This window comes from Protopterus annectens, chromosome 12.part0, assembly GCF_019279795.1.
Source record: "Protopterus annectens isolate FY-2018-M chromosome 12.part0, PAN1.0, whole genome shotgun sequence".
Taxonomy (NCBI): domain Eukaryota; kingdom Metazoa; phylum Chordata; order Ceratodontiformes; family Protopteridae; genus Protopterus; species Protopterus annectens.
The window spans coordinates 793,313,810-793,338,377 of NC_056746.1; positions in this window are offsets into that span (position 1 = coordinate 793,313,810).

Consider the following 24,568-nt stretch of genomic DNA (forward strand, 5'->3'; position numbering starts at 1 on the left):
TATACACATTTCTTCTGCATTCTTCCCACTCTGTTTTTCCCGCCTCCTTTATACTCTCCACCTATTTGAAATGCCTCATTTGCTGAATTTCCCTGACTTATACAGCAATGGTCACCTACTTAACCTAATCTTATATAAACTTTTTTTGTGTTTATTATATGTTTGCTTACATAATCTGTACTGAGAATTTACTACTTGATTGTTATCCTCGCTTCACTCACAAAACCTTTACATAGAATCTATTACTTGTATGTTATTTTCTTTTTACGTGCATACCCTATATTGAGAATGTATTGCTTGCTTAACATTTACTGTGAATTTTTTTATTTTATACTTTATACCATGGAGCTTTTTCCCCTGGGCCTCCGCTGAAAAAGGGCGCAAGCTCAGATGGACTATCCCAGTCAACAAATGTCAAATAAATAAATGAATAAATAAATTAAGATAACCCTGAGATGAACAATCAGAACATTTATATTATAGTCCTACAAATCAAATACATATGCATGACATAGAGAATGCATGTAACCCAAAATCATTAATTACATACTGTTAGAGAAAAATTGTACTGCTATGAAAATAACCTCCAAACACGGTACAGAAACATCAGTTGTTGTTGTTGTCTTTCAGCTTTTCCCGGTTAGGGGGTCGCCACAGCGGAACTCCGGTCCGCTAATGATTGGCAGTAGATTTTCACAAACGCCGAGGTGCCAGCTCGACGTCCAACCTTCAACGAAGGCACGCCCATTTACGCATGTCTTTTGAATGCCCACCCAACCGTGGGGAGGACATGCAGACTCCACACAGAAGGCACTCCCCGCCCTCCAGCCGAGAATCGAACAGGAGAACCTCTTGCTGTGAGGCAGCAACGCTGAAACATCAGTGCAGAACATAATTATATACAAAGGACAGTACACCACTGACAATGTTATTTATACAGTCTTGATGTCTACACACAGTATCCTGTCAACATAGATGTATATGTGTTTAAAAATATATGCCAAATGCCAAAGTGCGTGCATTTACTTAAAACTCAGCCATGCCAGCAGCATTTCCTACTCACAGGACAAAAACCTGATAAGCCATGCACATGCATTCATCTGCATAAATGATAAACAATATATGTCCACACGTGTATAAACATAATGTGTACTCTGTCCTCCACAGGTATATACAAATGTGCCAAACATGTCAAAAGCACATGAATGCACTCTGTACAATAACAACCAGTGGACTATCTGGACACAAAGGTGTTTAATTATAGAGAATTGCACTGCATTACTACCTTTGAGTCAGTTCTTTTGCTTACATTGTATAATCCTGAGTTATATGAAATGCAGTTTACAGCTAGCAAGCCGTTTCTGCCACTGTAATAATGTTATGTCGTGAAAATGATTCTTGTGGAAACAACCCTTAAGAGTCCCAACTTCCAGACACAAACCCATGTCATCTGTAACTCAGCATCAGTAGTAAAATACAACTTTTCTAAATAATGTGCTAAAGAATGATATATGGCCACATCCATGTGGTTGATCTATCACATGAATGATAACTTTCAAAAACAGCAACATTTTGTGTTTCCAGTTATCTCATGGCTATAAGTATCATGCATACATCAGAAAAAAAGTAAAGCTACAGACAAGGTTATACATCCTATGCATTGTGAAATTAACCTGACTATGACTATATAATATAACATATAATAAATTCCACCTCCCCTTAACATAATGGAATATCCGGCTCCAAGTTCTGGTTATAAGTAAAGTAAAAGGTGTTATACACCTGTGTGGTCATAAGTCCCAAATGTCTCATATCTGCATCTGAATCATTCATGTCAACTACTCAAAACACAGTATCAAGAAAGATGAGCAGTCTTTGCAGAGAAGATATTAAATCTGAAAGTCTGCAGTCATCTTAATTGTTGCATTGATAGAGTAAACAGACAGAGGGACTGAGCTGGGAAAGATGTGTAGCAGGTAAAGGTAATAAAGGATAGTGAGGGAAACGTACTCACAAGCAAGGAGAGTGTGTTGAGCAGATGGAAAGAGTACTTTGAGGGGCTGATGAAGAGAATGAGAGAGAGAAGGTTGGATGATGTGGGGATAGTGAATCAGGAAGTGAAACAGATTAGCAAGGAGGAAGTATGGACAGCTATGAAGAGGATAAAGAATGGAAAGGCTGTTGGTCCAGATGGCATACCAGTGGAAGCATGGAGGTGCTTAGGAGAAATGGCAGTGAAGTTTTTAACCAGATTGTTTAATGAAATCTTGGAAAGTCAGAGGATGCATAAGGAGTGGAGAAAAAGTGTTTTGGTACTTTTTTTTAAGAATAAGGGTGATGTGCAGAGTTGTAGTAGCTACAGAGGGATAAAACTAATCGGTCACAGCTTGAAGTTATGGGAAAGAGTAGTGGAAGCTAGGTTAAGAAGGGAGGTGATGATTAGCAATCAGCAATATGGTTTCATGCCGGGATAGAGCACTACAGATGCAATGTTTGCTCTGAGACTGTTGATGGAGAAATATAGGGAAGGTCAGAAGGAGTTGCACTGTGTCTTTGTGGGCTTGGAGAAAGCATATGATAGGGTGCCTCAAGAGGAGTTGTGGTATTGTTTGAGGAAGTCAGGAGTGGTAGAGAAGTATGTAAGAGTGGTTCAGAATATGTACGAGGGTAATGTGACAGTGGTGAAGTCTGCAGTGGGAGTGACAGATCCAGTTAAGGTGGAGGTGGGATTACATCAAGGATCAGCTCTGATCCCTTTCTTATTTGCAATGGTGATGGACAGGTTGACAGACGAGATCAGACAGGAGCCCCCATGGACTATGATGTTTGCAGATGACATTGTGATCTGTAGTGAGAGTAGGGAGCAGGTTGAGGAGACCCTGGAGAGGTGGAGATATGCTCTAGAGAGAAGAGGAATGAAGGTCAGCAGGACTAAGACAGAATATGTGTGTGTGAATGAGAGGGAGGATAGAGGAATGGTGAGGATGCAGGGAGTAGAGCTGGCGAAGGTGGATGAGTTTAAGTACTTGGATCAACAGTTCAGAGTAATAGTGAGTGTGGAAGAGAGGTCAAGAAGAGAGTACAGGCAGGGTGGAATGGGTGGAGAAGAGTGTCAGGAGTGATTTGTGACAGACGGGTACCAGTAAGAATGAAAGGGAAGGTCTACAAGAGGGTAGTGAGACCAGCTATGTTGTATGGGTTAGAGACGGTGGCATTGACAAAAAGGCAGGAGTCAGAGCTGGAAGTGGCAGAGTTAAAGATGTTAAGATTTGCACTGGCTGTGACAAGGAAGGACAGGATTAGGAATCAGTATATTAGAGGGTCAGCTCAGGTTGGACGGTTTGGAGACAAAGTCAGAGAGGTGAGATTGCATTGGTTTGGACATGTGCTGAGGAGGGATGATGGGTATAGTGGGAAAAGGATGCTAAGGATGGAGCTGCCAGGTAAGAGGAAAAGAGGAAGGCCTAAGATAAGGTTTATGAACGTGGAGAGAGAAGACATGCAGGCGGTTGGTGTGACTGAGCAAGATGCAGAGGACAGGAAGAAATGGAAACAGATGATCTGCTGTGGCGACCCCTAATGGGAACAGCTGACACAGAAGAACAAGATAGAGTAAACAGACAGCAAATATATGACTGTGGTCCTTAATTACAAAAGTAGCATGTAAGATATCTGCACATGTAGATACTCCAAAAAAAACTTAGCGACCCTTTACATCAAGTACTGAATTATCTATGCACCCAAAATTAGTGCTACAACACTGGATGCCTTAATAACTCTGCTTTTTAATACTTTTTACTTTAACATAAAAAGAAGTGCAAGCTTTAAATGTAGAGGATTATGATCAGGTCTCCATTCATAACTAGCTTATTATGTGTTTGAGATGTAGATGCCAAGAAATTCACCTCAAGAGCAAAGTTTGAAAGGAGAATTTAGGCATTCATGTTAAGAACACATAATAAATGGTTATGATTGGTGACCAAATCATAATTCTTTTTAGTGCATGAAGCTTTGTGTGCTCCATGTATTACCATTACAGAAAAAAAGAAATATAGGACATAAGACATAATATAAGACATGTTTTACAAGCTTTAAAGCTCTGTAAATCAGGCAGCAGTATACCAGTCAGCTTCTTTGCTTAAGAATTCTGAAGAAATCCCAAAATAATGGGGGGGGGTCAAAGGATCAAAATCAGGGACAGTTTTTAAATATTGCTTTTACCCATTTAAAATGTTTATAGAACAACAGGTGTTGCATTAGTACATATTTTGTGAGCAATAAAAAGTATGAGCATAATTGACTGTAATCCTCAGTGATTTAGCAGGAAATCAAAAAAATTGACAGGCAAAGCAAAGCTGTGACACAAACTCAGGGACAATTGAGAAGCACAGACAGGAGACAAAGATGTTTTACCTTTTTCCACTGTTCTTTGCCAGTGGATATTGCCAACTGCAAATCTCTTGCATGATACCTGACCATTACAATGGTTAAGAGCTGCATAACAATTAAGTATCCTCTCAGTGCTGTTACAATTGAATGTCACACTTTGGAAGCTTCAAAGAAGTTCATCTTTTTCCTGGTACAGGAGTGTAATCTCCGCACTCCATGCGCTACAAAAAAAAAAAAAGAAAGAAAGAAAAGAAAAGAAAAAAACTCTCTCTGATTAGTGTTTACTGTTTTATCAGTACAATTAATATACTAATAGAAGGTGATGCATGGTAGCAAGCACCGGTCCAGTGTGACAAGTTTCTGATAATTGCCGCCTTCTTTAAAACATCTGAGTGAGAACCTTTTCCCCTTTACTTAATTTAAATGTTATGTACTTCAATTTGAAAAATAAACAGCAGAACTATACATATAAATATTAACATCTGAAGTTGGTTTCCCTCACTATATTATACTACCCTGATTCTAAAACCTCGTCAGTAAAAGCGATTCTGCAACTTTATGGATGGTATGCCTGGTGCAGTGGAAAAAGATCAAACAGAAACACAGCCTTATTCAGACCAAAGACATGACTACCACATGCCTTTCAAATGTCCCTGGTTCTTGGGGGTGTCCCTGATTTGGTATCATTTTCTTCTTTCCTTCCTAAATCTGATGATTTTGGGAGAAACAGTAATGCATTGCACTTAATAATGATAAAGAGTTATAGACTTCTTTTTCCTCAGAAAATGCAAATTAATTCACATTGCCTTATTCTGTCACCTTCTCAAATTAGCATACTAATATTTTTAAGAGCATCTCTGAATATTTCTGGATTTGTCTCTTATTCTGGAGATAAAAGGCTGAGAGCTATGAAGTAATGCAGTAGGTACTACAGGTAGCTAGTTCAGCAAAAAAGATCTCTGCACACAGTAACCCTCATCAGTCACTTTTGAAAAGGGAGACATGCATAAACTGAAGAAGAGGCAAAAAATACTACAAAATTGCATATTGTACTGATGCAGATTTATTATATAATATATAAATTCTCACAGTATATAAATATTTTTACAACATCAGTTCTAGAATATTAAGGCTTTACATGTATTTCATGATGGCAATCTGCACATTTCCCTTACTTTTGGTATATATCAGGATGGGTTTATGATTCTGTTCAGGATAGAGAATGTAATACATGTTTCAATATATCTATGTAGAGATGACATTACATAAGAAGTAAAAATCATACATATTTCTCTATAAAGATCTTCAATCAATAGAAAGCTTCATTTACCAAGAATACCTATATTGACTATAGCAGTATGACCAAGACAATTTCAGTGCTTAGCTGCATTTAAATCCTTAGTGGAGAAATGCTAGTCTTATATGTTTTATATACCTGAGTGCCCTGGCATAAATTGCATGAAAGGTTAATTAAGAACTGTGATGAGTTATTGTCCATATATATAACTATCAGATTTTGGCTTTTACATGAATTTCACAGTGATAGCTTGTCAAGTTGTATTATAGTTGGTGTCCATTAGTGGTGGGTATATGACTTATTTTCATTGTGTGGAATGCAAGATATACACAGAATATATCCATAACATGGCATCATATTTGAAGTACATATCATGTATGTCAGTGACCTTTTTTCTCACTAGAATAATAATTCCATCCAAAGATAAATATGAAATCATGCACAATTAAAGATAATTGTGTGTGTATATCCTTATACCTAAATTATGAACTAAGTGCATTATATAACTATGTGCTTTGACGTATGTTCCTAAGAATTTTCCTGCAAAAGTTTAAACAGCTTCTGTGGACTGATCATGTACTTGTAGGTATTAACTTTAGGCCGGCACATCCATTAGGCTCAAATTTGTCAGCTTGTTTGCAGCACACACACACACTATATATATATATATATATATATATATATATATATATATATATATATATATAGGGTCTATGTCAAATAATCGAGCAGCCACATTGTTGAATGTATAATTTCATCGACAATGCAGGCTGTTGAACTATTCCAACTTAGATCACATTATGGTAGGGGATCAAAAAGTAAAGCTAAAAATCCTATGGTTACCCGTAAGGGCCATGGGAGCCAGTCATGTCTTGGATTAGAAGTATGACTGTGGAACCCATTTATTTTGTGCAGTTGATTTTGGCTTACTATGGTAGGGATCAGGAAATCTGCCCTTTTCCACACTGTAGTACAACCTCAGATAATAGGAGGGGGTTGGCAGCCTGCATTGTCAATGAAAGAATGTTCAACAATGTGGCAGTTCATTTATTTGACATACAGCCACACACACACACACACACACACACACACACATATATATATATATGTATGTATATATATATATATATATATATATATATATATATATATATATATATATATATCACATGTATTCCAGCTGGCAAGCTCAATAAAAAAATCAGAATCTTATTTTAGTGTGTTTTTATGACATCAGATCTAAAACTAATATTATTTTCTTAGAAAATGTGATATTTTATGTTATTTCAAATGTTATAGCAAAAACAGTTTCAGCAACTACAGACTGACATCCACTCATTTAAGATGCTACTATATCCTTGCCTTTAGTATTGTCAGCTCATGCAATGTACCTTTTCCTGAAAATTTTAAAAGAAATTTTGAAAACAATACAAATGTAATTGCACTTGTTGGTAGCATCCAATTAGTTAGACTGGCCTTTAGAAATTGATAAACTTGAACATTTTAAAGGCAGCCAGTATGAAACAAAATATGAAGTTATCAACTCTATGTTAAAAATAAAAATGTTATTATAAATAGAAATATGCTTTGCTGTTATTACACCAGGTCCAAACATAGTATGTATTTATGTATAAAACAAAATGTTAACTCTTTAGAAGTTGTGGAACAAAATAATATTGAAAGATTTTTTCATTAAAATTCAACATGCACTGTCCATTTGCTTTGAAGACAAAGGTACAGTAAAATAAGATGTTACAGAAAAGTGTCATAGTACAAAGCTCTGATAAATACACAAGAATTTGTCAAATGACTTTAAAATACAACCTTTTAATGTGTAGTTAACAATCATAGCTTTAGATATCTAGTTATAGGAGTACAGTTTTCTTTAAAATGTTTAGTAGAAAATTAATTGTAGCCATAAATGGCATCATACATAGCACTTCTAAAATTCACTGTCATAATCCAAGACAATTCATTCCAAAATCCATCAAATCATTACTTGCATAAGCAGTATGCTAGTTTGCAGGACACTCTTGTAGACACTCCAAGAATAGTTAATCACTGCAGCCAGAACTGCATTGCACATAACATTCCTCAAATTTATGGTTACTGCCAAAACCCATCCTTCACAAAGTCCAGCATCTCACAGACTGAAGAACTAGTATATTTGATCCCAGTGTATCTGAATGGTGGTGGAAAACTGAAGAGCATTGGCTCTACTGTGACTACAAATCTGGATGTGATGGTCTCAATCCATGATCTATTCTTTGGCATTGTCTGCCATGACATTTTTAGTATAACTCCAAGTGAGGAAGCTCTAGTGGGTGATTTATCAATGGCTGCAGAGTCTGTTTTGGATATGCATTTGGTTTCATTCTCAAGCTAATAATCCCCGAACAAGAGTACATTCTCCACCAGTCTTCTTTTGTATTTTATTTTACATTTGTTAACTGGGTTGGTGGGCTGCTGTGAGGACCCTTTTCATCCATGACCCAGGCCAAATGTGGCAACAGTAAGACAGAAAAACAGTTCACATAAAAGAAGCGTTCACATTGCACATTAACATAAACAATAAAAATACAGATGTATAGTTTGGGTAATCACGTCTTCTTGAGGAGAACAAGAATTTAAATACAATTCCGGTCCATACCTGAGCAACAATTCATTACAGTATAACAAAAAAAAATATCCCTGGGTTTTGTAGTTAATAAATTCTAGCAGATTAGCCGGAAGGTAATGAAACACTTAACAAGATAGATGTATCATTCAGGTAATATGATAGACATATATCACTCAGGTAATATGAGAGTATAATAAGCATACCTGTATGGCTGTTCCCAATAGAGTAAATTGTGGTAAAGTTGTGGGAATTACCTGGTGTTGATGAGTTTATATATTAGGGTGCTCAGAAGTAATGATTCTCTGACATAGATGGATAATCATTTAACCTCACTGATCGTGGTGCTGTGATGTTCTTTATTATTGTTGTTGACAAGGTATATGAAATTAAGGATTTTGTTTTCTGCTAGGTGTAGAAGATTCATTTTTGTAGCTGAATGCATGTAAGTTATGGGAAATCCATATTCAAGGCTAGGAATCAAGATATTAATGGCAATGCAATACCTGGTCTCAGGGGATAAATATTGGAAATAGAGTATAAAAGATTTACTTGACTTATAACATTGTTGACTTGAGTCTGTAGATGTAGGTGTGTGTGTGTGTGTGTGTGTGTGTGTGTGTGTGTGTGTGTGTGTGTGTGTGTGTGTGTGTGTGTGTGTGTGTGTGTTTGGTAAAGGAAAGGGTCTGATCCAGCACAAATCCCAGATATCTTTCATTTTCATTAGTGTGTTCCAGTGCAGTCTCTCATTAAAGATGTTTCTTCTAGGAGAAAAGAGTTCACTTTGGTGCAATCCTGTCCCAGGGAACATGAAATAACTTTGAGGAGTTGCAGGACAATGTTGTGGAACTAAATGTATAGGAGATGGCTTTTCAAGGTAAAATGAACCCTAAACCATATAGCTATCTCTTGGTGATACTGAACAACCACACAGCAAAGTGTTGGCTGAGTAAGAAGGGAGAAATGTACTCCTGCCCATTTTGCTGGTAGACGAAGGAAGTGAGACAACCAATGTAACTCTCTGGTGTCAGTTCACATTCCAGGATTGTCATATATCACCACAGACACATGAAGCCACAATAAAAGTAGTTTTCTGTAGTTGCATTATCAGGCTTTTTATTTATTTATTTATTTATTTATTTATTTATTTATTTATTATCATTACTGTTTTATTTCTACTTGTTTACCAGGATAATCTGACTGTACAGAAATCTATATTCAGTGAAGGCCAGGGGAATACAGCTCAAAAAAACTTTTTTTTAAGCACTATGATTCATTGTATACATAGGAATATAACTGCAAACAAAAATGAAAGCCAGAAATATGGACAATTTACAAAATATGAGAAAGTAGGATGCAAGAGCATTAGAGGTTATCCTGATATTAGTGATCAAGAAAAGATCCAGGATGTTTTTAAAACCTTAAGTATCGAAAGAGAGTAGAGTTGTAATTAGAGAAAGAAGTGGTGTCCGACATAGGAGTAAAACACTTGGAAAGTTTTAGAATTTAACTGATGTTAGTGAGCAAGAGCACAGCCAGGGTGATTTTAGATGTTTTTTGTATTTTGAAAGTTTTGTGGTTTTCAATGGAAGGGGAATTTCATACCATATTGATATGTGGCTAGAGTACAGAGCATTTCCAGCACTGTTGCAGGATTTGTAGGTCGGAAGTAGTATTTTATTCTTGGAGCAGAGAGGTGTCTTTTAGCTATGTATTTTTGTACAAGGTTTAGTAGGAATGGGTAGTTACTAAATTTGCAAATGATGTTATGGACTACTTTTAATTGTGAGAAAGTAAGGTGATTTATTAGCTCCATCGAGATCAGTTGTTTTAGAGCTGTGCAATGATGAGCTGTGAATGACAGGTAGCAGCAAATCTAGAAACTAGCATTGTTCAAGTTTTTTTTTTTTAGTTGAGAGGATTGTAGGTTAAAGAAACTGCAAAACTGCATAAGGCATGCAGTAGACTTAGGAGCTGGTAATCATTATTACAGCCTTCATACTATTGTATGTATAAGAGTTCTACTGTTTGATGAGTTTTTGACAACAGTGTGAATGCGGTGGTCTAATTTTAGTTTATTATCATTTATGACCCCAGAAGTTTCGTTTACATGACAGTTTATATTGTGGTGTTTTTGGCAGCAGTGATAATGAGTTGTGGGTTATTGTTGGTGCAATGTTTTAGTGTGAATGGTAATGCTTTCATTTTTATTGGATTAAGCAATAGCTAGGCTCCTTTAACTACAGTGTAAACATTTGTAACCATCTGTAAAATGTGTTTAAGTATGGATTAACTGCTGTGGACTCTATTTACAGCCTGAGAGAACATTATTCTTCATAGATTGTGTTCCTTTCAACAGGACAAAGGAGACGGAATTATGGATGATGATTTCTCTCTGGAATTACCCTAAATTGTACTGCATTCATTCTGGCCTCCTTTTTCGCCTCTTACTTGTTCACAGATTTATATCATAAAGATAAAAGCTCATCCTTGTACACATCAGTACTCTAGGCAGGTCTAGTTTTCAAGTACCTTAGCTTTTGTCTACTAGAGCAGTAATTTCAAATTAGGCAGTAGGTGGGCAGCATCTTGGCTTGGTCCTAAGATCTCTACCTCCCAGCCATAGGGTACATGGTTTACTCTTGACCTCCAGTCACATCTACATTAGTTTTCTCTGGATACACAAGTTTCCTCCCACATCCCCAAAACATGCCAATTAACTGACTATACTAAATTAATGTTGTGCTGGATAATGGATGAAATGTGTCAGAAAAGGACCAGTTCACTTAGTCTGTTAATAAATACAATTAAAACATATAAGAGAAATCATCACTATCTCAGTCATATATTCTTCAAAATAAACAATTATCCTACTGGAATTTCTAGCAGAGATTTTGGGGGTCCTAGATGCAGCTAGAATGTGGCTGATATATGCAGCCAAAGGGAAGTAGTTTTCTCCTATTATAAAAGGAAACACTCACAGATTTGTATAGCTTGTTACAGGCACTTGTTTGATCTGGGCCACAATTATTCCACAGGGGTTTCCATCTGCATTCTTTTATGAAGAACCTTCTCCATCTCAACATCTCAAGATCTGAATTTCACGGTTCACATATTTACCCTCCTTTTCTCACACTTTAATCATCTTTTCAGCTAGCTCTTTGATATTCATCTCCCAGAAGGCCTTGTTACTTGTCCCTATTACATTTACCAGGTTTGTTAGAATCCCTGTTTGTTGTTGAATAATGACTGGGGTTTTGTTGAAAGGAACCCTCATTTCCTCCTGAAAACAAGGTGTCGACGCTATCACTCAACTAGTCCATTCATTTTCAAACACGGCACATAATCCAGGAAGAAGTGTTTATGTCCCTTAGACAAAGCCAAAGAGCTAAATTTGCCAGTCAGCCATTAACTGACACCCACTACTGAAAAATACTCCATAAATTAAGCTAGATGTCCCTGAAAAATACACCCACATTCTAGTGCCTTATATCTGCACTCAAATATCTATAGAAAGATCAGTTCTCAATACTTAACTTATTATTTATTTTATAACCAAACAGGATTCTAAAATCTACAGACAAATGCCTCCTCCATAAAAAAAAGACTTAGCAAATTAGGTGACAGAGCACTCAGCACCATTCTAACAAGGCAATGACACGTACTTCTCTCTGAATTAAAATAAGTTAAAAATCTACTCTTTTTAAAGGAATTATGTAGACTACATCTCATTCTTCCACCACAACTTTTTCTAACACTGCCTAGCTTACCTTCTGCAGTATACCAATACAAAATCCTTGTTGTACAATTGCAAGACAACATATTCCAATAGAACACAAAATGCCTTTAACAGGTCTCAAGTTTTCTAACTATTCTTTAGATGAAAACTATACTCATCATCACTCTATTTTGTGCACAAAATGTGCATCTATTGTTTTTAAATATAATCTATAGTTTATTATTTGTTCACCCTGTACCTCTATTTAAGTTATATTTGTATGTCCATTAATATACTTTTTCCCACGTCTCTTCTGAAAATGGCCAATGCCCAGCAGGATTAACTTGGTTAATGCAATTAAAATAGATGATATAGATAGATAGATAGATAGATAGATAGATAGATAGATAGATAGATAGATAGATAGATAGATAGATTAGATGGATGGATAGATTAGATGGATGGATAGATAGAGTTTTACCACCATCTGGTAGGCCATCACACTACATTAAAGTAAATAAAATCTTAATGAAAATTATTTTTAGGAAGCTGCACCCCCGATGTGAGAGCACTGTTTCTAAACCATAGACCTCTTTATATATTACCCCGAAGGTCACTGCAACTCAAGGGAAATGGGAAAAAGTGTAATTCTTCCGAGTTATAATTTGGGCAATAACATATGTAGAGATCAGGGATGCAGTGGCAAAGCCCTCATATGGAGGGTGTTGGGTTGCACACCCCTCCAAATGCTTTCAAATGATGTTTTGTTGTCCATGTAGGCCATTGTTCAGATGGGATGGCAACCAGTATGGGTGAGATGCTGAGCTTTGGTGACATTCAGAATGTCTGCCATCATAATTGATAGGTTTTGGCAGGCAAATTTACTTCTTTTTAAATCTCTGTCATTTAAGGTGGATGACAGATATTTGCTGATGTGATTTTATATAATATAGTATATAGTGTGTATGTATATATATATATATATATATATATATATATATATATATATATATATATTCAATTCTATACTACAATGAAGGCTGGTGGAGAACCGGAAAACCTTAAGATAAAAGTTTTGTGTCACACTTTGGCCATATTGGTTTGAAAAATGGTTAGGGGAGAACTAAGAGTAATGTCAATGGGGTGTTGCTTCCTAAAGGGATGTAGTGATAAATGTGATGGCCAAGGGATCTGTGCTACAGTCTGTTCTGTTTGATGTTTGCATGTCTAGTAATACTTTATGCATAAGACAAAACTAATGACACTAAACTGCAGGTAATATGACTGGATGTAGAGGTCTGAAAAGGGACCAGAGAAGTTGTGGGGGGGGGGGATTAGAAGCAGCTGGATGTTAACAATAGAAAACACAGGGTACTGTATCATAATCCAAAACATAATAATCCGTGTGCAGACTATGTGCTGGGAAGAAGGTTGTTGTTTTGATGTTTCTCTTTCTAAGTCCCTAAATCACCATCAGAAGTGTGAAAAGGATGTGGCAGAGGCTAATATAAAATATTATGTTATGTTCTTATAGGCATTTTGATCTAGAAAGATTGTTTATTATGCCATTGTACCTGCTGCTCATATAGAATCATCAAGAATATTCTCTATTCCTTTGAAAGCCACTGAAGGAAATTGATATTAAACAGATGGATAGAGGGGGTGAGGGAGAGAACAGTAACTATGATCACTGGGAGGAGAAGAATATGTGGGCATGGAATGAGGAGGTGAGGGTCATTTTACCTGAATCCAGGAGAGATGGAAAGAAAGACGATATGGCCACACAAAGTGTTAAAGGGGCTATTTCAGGGAATGCATTTAAAATGTGAAAATGGGAGCAGGTACCCCCACAAAACTTCTCTGGTCCCTTTTCGGACCTTTATATCCAGCCATATTACCTGCAGTTTAGTATCATTAGTTTTGTTTCATGCATAAAGTATTACTAGACCTGCAAACATCAAACAGAACAGTTGTAGCACAGATCCCTGGGACATCACATTTATCACTACACTCATTTACTGCAACCCATCACTGACTAGTTTTTCAAAGCTCAGTTAGTTCAGCTTAAAAAATTGAACAAGTTTCCATAAAGCAGTTCTAAAGTGAGGGGCCAAGGCCTCACACTCCCATGCAAGTGACTGTGCTGCCTATACCCCTTCATTCATATAAACTGTCTGTGTGGCCGCCAGGCTTCAGGAATAAATAATTATTTTCATCAGAAGCCTGTCATGTATGCTAAGCTTTGATGATGTGGCTTGTAAGGGAAAGAATTAAAATCAAGGTACAGCCTACAGCTTGAAGGAATACGTTTGATATGAGGACTCTTTCTTTTTTTATTTTGTTTTGTTGTTGCAGAAAGGGTGTTACATGGGTGGGAAAAGCTTCCCGAGTCAGTGATGCAGTATTAAATAAAGGCAAATAACAGTCTTTTAAAAAAGAGTGGAACAGACAGAAAGAGGGGACATATGGGCTCAAGTGGGTGGATTATAAGTGGGATGTCTGAAGGATGACAGCCTGAAAAGTGGACAAACTTAAGAGTTTCAAAGTAAACCACAGGTCAGGAACACAAAGTTAAAAAAATTTCTGCTTTTAATCCACAGACTTAAAATACAGTAAAAAGTTGCTTTTAATCCACAGACTCAAAAATCAGTAAGCGCTTTCATCCAACTAGGACTTCCTCAGACTGAATAATGTAGTAAAATACTACTAACATAAATACTACTAAAACAAACACATGACCATTTAATTATGATGTAACTTCCTCTTTTTTAAATATGCAAGAAAATCAGACATATCATTCATTCCAGGTGGATAGCATGCATTCAGTTTAATTTGCCAAACATATTCCTTCCACCCGAGCTCATCTTCACCATCAAATCTATTGTGCACATTTATCACTTCGTCTAACACAATAAATTTGAAATTCACTTGACAACTTGCATTATTTTTATAACATTTACCAAAAGCATTTTTTTCATCTTTCAGAGGTACTGCATATTTATGCTCATAAATGTGTCTATTTAATTCTCTAGTTGTCCGCCCCACATAAAATGAATTGCAGGAAATACATATGCCTAAATAAACAATAAATCTCGATTTGCAGCTATATTTTCCTTGTATTGTTATCACATGCCCTCCCACTGTTAATTGTTTAACATCTGTCATCAGGAAGTTACACATATTACAATTTAAACACTTATACATTCCTGTATTAATAACCCTATTCTGTGTGGGTAGAGAAATGGGGGGGGGGGTTAATCTAGCTTGAAATAAATTTTTAAAACATCGTCCCTTTTTCTGTACAAATAATGGTCTATCTCCCACAATAAATATGCAGTATCTGTGAAAGATAGCGACATATGAATTGAATGGTTTAAACTCAGCTGTATATATACATTATATATTTTGCATTTTTGCAGTGAATAAATATTGATCATATGTTATTCAATAATGACAAGTATTATTTTTATTTTTATTTTCATCTTTATATTATATTACTTTATTCTGCTTTATTCCATTATGTGTTTTATAAGTTTAGTGAATTATGCAGCTTTAAAATGAAATAGTGGAATAGTTGATGAGCTATCTTAACTAATTGATTAATTGTTTAATTGATTTATTAGATAGAATATCTTGTATATAAATATTTGCTAGAATGAACTGATTTACAAACCTGAAGAAGCGTACCTTGGCAGTACGTGAAAGCGCTTGTTCCGACAATAAATACAATTTTATTTTATTTACTATCGTGGTGACTTTTACTTCAGTTGTTTTATTTGCTGCTACGTGGATTTTCTTGTTCTGGCAGAAGTCTTTGGATGGTAGTATCCTGTTTGTACCTATTATTTTCGTTGCTCTCCTCTTGGATTTTTTTACCTTCACACGATGGAAACACCTACAATTGAACTTGACTACAATCCTGGAATTAGGAGTAATGTCAGTGATTGGAATAATATTTTTCATCAATGTGATAATCCATTATTGAACTTAGAACTGCATCTTCCTACCACCTTAAGGAATACAGGTACTGTGGAAAGCCTTAAAGAATTTTATAATGGTCTCAGGGAACTTGAGATTGATCTATATAAATTACATAGACTAATTTGGCAGAGAAGGCATTTGGAGGCATGCCTTCATTTCCATGTGATACCCTGGGGCATGCGAGTCTTATGCATGCCCACCTATGGTGATAGTCACCCTGAACTTCTGAAAAAATAGCAACAATTGAATATAGATTTTAGTAATCAATATATAAAACTTTTGATTGATTACTTTACTCCAATTGAAAATGAGCTAGTCATAAAAGTAGAGGCTTTGCATAAAGATCTACTGAATCAATATAAAGGAGAAGTTTATGAGAAAAAACTTGATGCAATGTCTGTACAAGTTATCGTGTATAGCGATAGACTGCAGCAACTGAAATATAAAAAACTACAGAGAGATTATCATGATTTTCTATCCGGACAAATTTTTGTTTGGCCTAAACATGGTGATCAATCCAACATCCGACAAAATCGTCTGCCCCATGCTGATAACAGTACTATCAATGCAACAGATTCTTTAGAGTCTTTGAGTCCGATTAATGCGGAGATGACGTCATCGATAAGTACCAGGAAGCAAGATGAGTTGCCAGTGGGCGAAACGCCACCACCGAATCAACAAGCTCTAAAGGAACCACTTTCCCTTGGAGCAAGACCAAAATTTACTACAGGTTTAACTCAAAGTACTTTTTTACCATTACCAGTAGAATACAGAACCCGAATATCGACGCGGTCCAACAGTCGAGGAAGAAGAAAGAGGAAGTATTCGGGGGAGATCACCGAGGTAAGGAGAAAGAACAGGAACTGAGGCAACTCGTATTTAATTTCTCGAGTCGTGAACTGACTATGTATGAAGTAGATCCTCTGAATAAAGGACTTTCCTTCATCCCATCCCAGGGTAGTAACCTTTCAGAAGTTCTTATTGACTTAGGTCTTTTTGTGAAAACCTTAACATTAAAATTATTGTTTAAAGACACTAACACGTCTAACTCTAATACTGGTGAACATTTTAAATGTAAAAGCATGTTTATACCCACTCTTTTGCCGAATGTTGAATGTTTTGCAAGGTTATGTTAACAAGATCTATATGATTATTTTTCTAAAGGTAAATCTAAGCATGTGTTTCATAATTTGAATGCAAATGAGAAACTTTCACTTAAGAATTTACAGCAGGATTTAAGCTTAGTATTTAAACCAGCTGACAAGGGCGGAGGTATAGTGGTAATGGACTCCACCCTATACACCAAGCAAATGCTAGATATGCTGAATGATGATGCTGTCTATAAATGTATAGAGCATAAGCAATTAATACACATTGTGAAACAGGTCCAATACACTCTATACGACCTTCTAATGTGCAGACAAATTTCTAAGGAACTATATGAATATTTCCTGCTAGATTCCCCTTTTATTCCTGTGATTAAAGGCCTTCCCAAAGTACACAAAGGGTTTTTTCCACCTCCCCTATGACCAATAGTATCTGGTGAAAAATGGGCAACTGAGAATATTTCTCGTTACATTGAATCTAAACTGGGACCCTTAGCCAGAAAAATACCCACCATTTTAAAGATACCCATGAATTACTAAAAGATTTACAGACTTTAGTTGTAGACAATGCTTTACCTCCATCGACTATTTTGGTATCATTGGATGTCAAAAATCTTTTTACAACTATTCCTAATGAGTATGGGATTGAGGCTTTTAGGGAATTTATACATGCAGATGGAACACTTGATAATGATTCAAAAATGTTGATTTGTACACTACTAGAGATAGTTTTGAATAATAACATCTTCTTATTTCAAGACACTATATATGCACAGACTTGGGGGGTAGCCATGGGCACCCCCTGTGCGAACTCCTATGCTAATCTAGTGATGTATCAGTGGGAATGCAGGTTTTTGTTTGATAGTGCATTTTTCAAGCACATTTTACTATATAGACGTTTTGTAGATGCTATACTAATACTTTGGAAAGGAGATGATGAATTATTGAGACACTTGGTCCCCTATCTAGAATCTACAACTGACTTCTTGAGGTTTACCATGGAGAAATCTGTCAGCAAGATAGATTTTCTAGATGTTACTGTTTTAAAAAACTGGATGGTGCAATTTCCACTACTCTGTATAGGAAACCCTGCTAGAGAAATGCAATACTACATTATAATAGCATGCATCCACGTCATATATTCCCGAATATTGTTAAGAGCCAGTTTTTTGAGAATTTCCCGTCTATGTAGTAATGATAAGGATAGAGATATACAATTAAATTTAATAGAGGGTTTTTTTGTCAACAGAGGATACCCTAGTTCTCTGATTAAAGATGTGAAAAATTCAACATTTTGTTCTAAACCTCAGATAAATGAAAGGCAGAGAACAAAAAACTTATGCAGAACTTATCAGCATGATACTAAGGCAGTTTTTACAACCAGATATACTAATGATATTAAATACATCAATAATATCATTAGAAGAAATTGGAAGGTATTGTTATTAGATACACAAGTAGCAGAGGTTGTTGGTAAAAGACCTACTTTTAGATATAGAAATAGTAAAAGTCTAAAGAGACTATTATGTATTGAAAAATTAAATAGACCTGTGTTCGATCTTAGACAGTCTTTGAGACATGGAACATATCCATGTAACAGATGCAACATGTGCAACTTTATTTCTAAAAACCAACAATTCACTGTACCACATTTGGAATACACATTTACACCTAATTTTTATGCAACGTGCAATTCTAGGAATCTAGTATATTTGGCTACCTGCGTTGCATGCGAGGCGTATTATGTGGGGCTAACATTTCGAAGGTTAAAAGATCGCATTTATAACCATAGTTATGATATGAGGAAAATGATTTTAACTAATGCTTTGGCTAAGCATAAGTATGCATTCCATGATCATGATTTTAAATTTAGGGTACTACAGATAGTAAATGAAAGTAAACGTGAAGGCGATAACATGGGCTATTTAGAGCTGGTTGAATTAAATTGGATTCTAAGAGCACATATTGAACCAGGGCTTAACCAGGCAGTAAATATAAAGCCAGTATTGGCTAGACGTAGATGAATTATGGGTATTGGCCTCCATTGATATTATATTATAATATTTGAGATGTTTTTAATATATGTAGCTAGTTTGTACGAGTGCTTCATTGATGTGCTGGATAGTTAGCCTGGATATGTATTTTTAATTCTTCATGTTTTATGTGTTATGCTTGGAACCATTAAGGAGCTATATTTTTAGTTTTAAAGTAATAACTTCATATATATGTTTCTGTAATGTTATTTATTTAAATATGTTAATATGGAATCTTCAGCGACATATGAATTGAATGGTTTAAACTCAGCTGTATATATACATTATATATTTTGCATTTTTGCAGTGAATAAATATTGATCATATGTTATTCAATAATGACAAGTATTATTTTTATTTTTATTTTCATCTTTATATTATATTACTTTATTCTGCTTTATTCCATTATGCGTTTTATAAGTTTAGTGAATTATGCAGCTTTAAAATGAAATAGTGGAATAGTTGATGAGCTATCTTAACTAATTGATTAATTGTTTAATTGATTTATTAGATAGAATATCTTGTATATAAATATTTGCTAGAATGAACTGATTTACAAACCTGAAGAAGCGTACCTTGGCAGTACGTGAAAGCGCTTGTTCCGACAATAAATACAATTTTATTTTATTTACTATCGTGGTGACTTCTACTTCAGTTGTTTTATTTGCTGCTACGTGGATTTTCTTGTTCTGGCAGAAGTCTTTGGATGGTAGTATCCTGTTTGTACCTATCTGTGAAAGATGAAAAAAATGCTTTTGGTAAACATTATAAAAATAATGCAAGTTGTCAAGTGAATTTCAAGTTTATTGTGTTAGACGAAGTGATAAATGTGCACAATAGATTTGATGCTGAAGATGAGCTTGGGTGGAAGGAATATGTTTGGCAAATTAAACTGAATGCATGCTATCCACCTAGAATGAATGATAAGTCTGATTTTGTTACATATTTAAAAAAGAGGAAGTTACATCATAGTTAAATGGTCATGTGTTTGTTTTAGTAGTATTTTAAGTTAGTAGTATTTTACTATATTATTCAGTCTGAGGAAGTCCGAGTTGGATGAAAGCGCTTACTGATTTTTGAGTCTGTGGAGTAAAAGCAACTCTTTACTGTATTTTAAGTCTGTGGATTAAAAGCAGAAATTTTTTAACTTCATGTTCCTGACCTGTGGTTTACTTTGAAATTTTACGTTGTTTCAGAGAGGTGTGTTTTTGAAACTTAAGAGTTTATAATTTCTTCTACCTATACTTTGTATGTCCATATTTCTGTGTCTATCTCAAAATCCAAGTAATGTGCCAAAAACCTAGGTATAAAAATGGAAGCTCTCAATAACCAGTCTGGGTATGTGCATGTGTGCATATCTGTGTGTGTGTGTGTGTGTGTGTGTGTGTGTGTGTGTGTGTGTGTGTGTGTGTGTGTGTGTGTGTGTGTGTGTGTGTCTGTGCACATGTGTGTGTGGGGAGTGTTTGTGTGTATATATGTATCGGAGATTTAACAAAGTAGTTTGGTGCTTTGGAAAACATATCCATTTGGTACTCTCCCTGTCTATAAGCAACCACCGTTCATAGGTTCATAGGTAGGTACTAGGCTATCGGCCCTGGGGCCTATACAAGCCCAGCCAAAAAGGTACCCTGGCTTTTGCCACCCAAGAAACTTATTTTCCTGTGCCACTGTCGAGCAGAGCCACAGAGGTGATCCCCAGGGTGAATTTCCTATTTCCCATCCAATCATCAAGATTTTTATTGAAGAGTGCTAATGAGGAACTTTGTTTGATATAGATAGGTAGTTTATCCTAGAGTATGGGAAGTCTCTGGGACAGGAATCTATCCCTCCGGCATGTTTTGTTTATTGTGGTTTAGGTCCCTAGAGCGTGTAGCTCGGAGGGATTGGGATTTCTTTAAGTGGAGCATGTCCAACAGCTCTGGGTTTGGCATAGCTTTGTATGTTAGGCAGAGATCACCTCTGAGTAGGCGATATGCAACGGAGTAAAGTTGGAGTTTTTTGAGACTGTCTGCGTAGGGCATCTGTTTGAGGCCAGTAATCCTCCTTGTGAGGTATCTCTGCAGCCTTTCCAGTTGTTGTAGATGTCTTGTGAGGTACATACCAAAAGGGGCGTTGTACTCTATAATTGGTCTAATGAGTGATGAGTAGAGGGGAACAATGACCTCTTTTTTTCTAGATGAGAAACCTTTCGTGATGAGGTGTGTCACGTAGAAGGATTTCCTGACTACTGTGGCGATGTGATTATCAAAAGAGAGACTACTGTCCACCTGTGTCCCAAGGTCTCTTATCACACTTTCGGTGTTAAGTATACTACTGCCTATGTTGTAGTTCATGGGTACAGAGTTTTTACCAAAGGGGATGACAATGCACTTTTTGGCATTGAGCTTGAGGCCATGGCTTTGACACCAGGCATCTGTCTCAGTGAGGCCCTTTTGTAGGATGTCCACATCGTTAGGAGTTTCGATTATGGCTCCTAGTTTGCAGTCATCTGCGAACTTTATAACCAAAGACCTTCTGTGTTAGCCTGTACTTCAGAGAAGTAGATATCAAACAGGAGAAGACCCAGGACTGAACCCTGTGGTACTACACTTATCACTGCTCTGAAGTCGGATTTGGAGTCTGCTACTTTCACAGTGTGGGTTCTGTCAGTGAGCCAGTTGGCAACCCATCTTGTGACATAGGGATTTATACCTAGTTTAGTGAGTTTATCTATAATTCTAGAGTGGTGGATGGTGTCGAAAGCCTTGGCAAGATCTAGATAGGCTGTGTGAACCACCTTACCCTTGTCTACAGCTTTGGTGACTGCTTCAAAGAAGTCTATCAGGTTTAGGAGACATGATCTGCCTTTTACAAACCTGAACTGGGTGGGATCCAGAGTTTGGAGATTACCAATGTCTTTGTTTATAAGTTCCATGATGATACGTTCCATGGCCTTGCAGACCAGGCTCATCAGGCTAATGGGGTGGTAGTTCCTGGGGTCCGTGGTGGCTCCCCCCTTGTGGAGTGGGATAACCGTTGCTGTGCGCTATTCAGCAGGCACAAAGCCTGAGGTGAGGCTATGATTGAACATGGTACTTAGGTGGGGTGCCAGTTCGTTTTGTAGTTCATGTAGAACGCAGCCCGGGATGTTGTCTGGTCTCATGGATGCTGTGTTCTTGGCTTTGGAGAGTGTGGTTTTTACCTGTGCAGCTGTGATTACAGGAACTTTGCATTCTTCTGGTATAGAGATGGGCTCTTTTGGGGGTGAGAGGGGGGTAAAGTTAGCACTGAACCTATCTGCCAGGATGTTGGTAATATCAGTTGGGTCTGTATATTTAGTGCCATTGTGCTGTAACTCAGAGCAGATCTGAGTGTTGCCATTGAGATTCTTGACATAGCTATAGAATGCTTTGTGGTTGTCTTTAGAATCAGTGGCAATTTTGTTTTCATAACTAGCTTTGGAGGATTTTATCAGGGATCACAGCCTCTTACTGAGGCTGACCAGGGAGCTCCTCCACTCGTGGGATTTTACTCTCTTTTGCAAGAGTTTCTTCCTTCTGTTGTACAGTTTGTTTATGGCAGGGGAACACCAGATTTGCTTCCTTTTTTTGGAGGATAGCATCTCGGTTCTGTTTGGGATAGCACGATCCATGCACTCATGTAAGTGCTTATAATGTGCAATTGTGTAGGATTCAGTAGTCGTAACTGTATTGTCCATCTGCATGGGTGTCATGATGTTCACCACTTCTGTCTTAAGAAGCATAAAGTTGGCTTTGGAGAAATTTTTTACCATGGTTTCCTTAATGGGGGGTGGAGGTAGGATGTGGCTATCTAGGGTAATAAGCTTATGGTCAGATCGGACCAATGAGGCGTTCACTTCAGGTGTGGAACACCAGTCACTCATACTGGTAATGACTAAATCTAGGATATTGTTGCCCTTGGTGGGGGTGTGGATAAGTTGATCCAGGGCATTGGAGTTTATGAATTCCAGAAAGCGTTGATCAAAGGAGTTGGTACATGAGTATTTTTCCCAGTTAATGGTGGGGTAGTTGAAATCGCCCATTATTAGCGTGTTTTGTTGAACCTTAATATTTTCCAGTACATCAAGAAAAGAGGAGTGGGAATCCTGGGGCATGGTGGGTGATCTGTAGCAAGCTACAATTTGGATTGCAGTTTTTCCCAGAGTTAGTTGCACTTGGATAACCTCGGCTGCATTATGCTGAGCAACTAGCCTGGAGGTGTGGATATCCTTAATGAATATGGACACACCTCCGCCTTTGGTGTTCTGGTCCAGGTTACATAGCCGAAAAGTGTGGTATGAGTTATAGCCTGGTAGTGCAGGGGTGCTCTCTGGAGCCTTGAACCAGGTCTCAGTCACTGCACAGATATCGATGTTCTCCATTTTAAGGAGTGCCTCGAGTGAGTGCATTTTGAGATTTAGACTTCTAGCATTGAGTAGCATCACCCTCAGTTTTTGCTTGCCTGTTCCTGTTATGGTGGTGAATTTGTCATTTGAACCTTGCCTAAAAAAGGCACTATAGGGGCGGCAAGAACCTTAGCCAGTATCCGGAATCCCAGGGGTGACAGGTGCAGGCCATCTCTGGCAAAGCATCATGGTCTGTCGACCATGTCATCCCAGGTAGACAGATACTGGATCCCTTTAGAATGGCACAAGAAGCTTAGCCAATTGTTAAAGTCAATCATTTTGTCCTTGTACTGCGGCATCATTCTGGGTGATGGCACAATGCTACTCAGGGCTAGGGTCATACCTGCCTAGGCTACAAGATCGAAGAGCTCTTCCATGTCTCTTTTCATGTAGTCCAGGGAGGTACATCTCAGGTCATTCACACCAACATGGACAATGACAGAGTCATATTTGTACTTGTTTTGGAGTGAACTGAGTGTGTGGGTTATGTGGCGGTTCCTGGCACCCGACAGGCAGCTGACAGTAACCTTCACCTTGTTTAGCCTGGTGAGTGGGACATCAGTGTGCCCTACTATAGAGTCCCCTATGACTAGTGTTTTGGGTATGTTGTTTTGCCTTATTGGCTGTGGTTGAGTGGCACACTGAGTCTGCGGGCTATGTGTCATTTGGGTTGTGTTGGGGGGTGGAGGTTGCTTGCATTTCTGCTTTGGAGGTATCTGTTGCTTGAGAAAATTATTATTGAGAGCCTCCACGAATGTTTTTGTGTTTCTATGTGTGGATTTTGACTGTGTAGATTTAGTGAGACTATGTGATGTGTGTGGTGTGGTGCAAGTGTTTACCTTCTCCTCTTGACTGTCAAGTTCAGTCTTGATTGGAGAGAGCTTTCCCTCCAGTTTGGCTAGATAAGTGCATCTCTCACAGGCTGTAGTGTTGGGTGGTAGGAGGAGAGGGTTGTTTGTGTACATGAGGCAATTTCTACATTGCCCCAAGATGCCCAGATTCATCAGATAGACAGGAGAGAA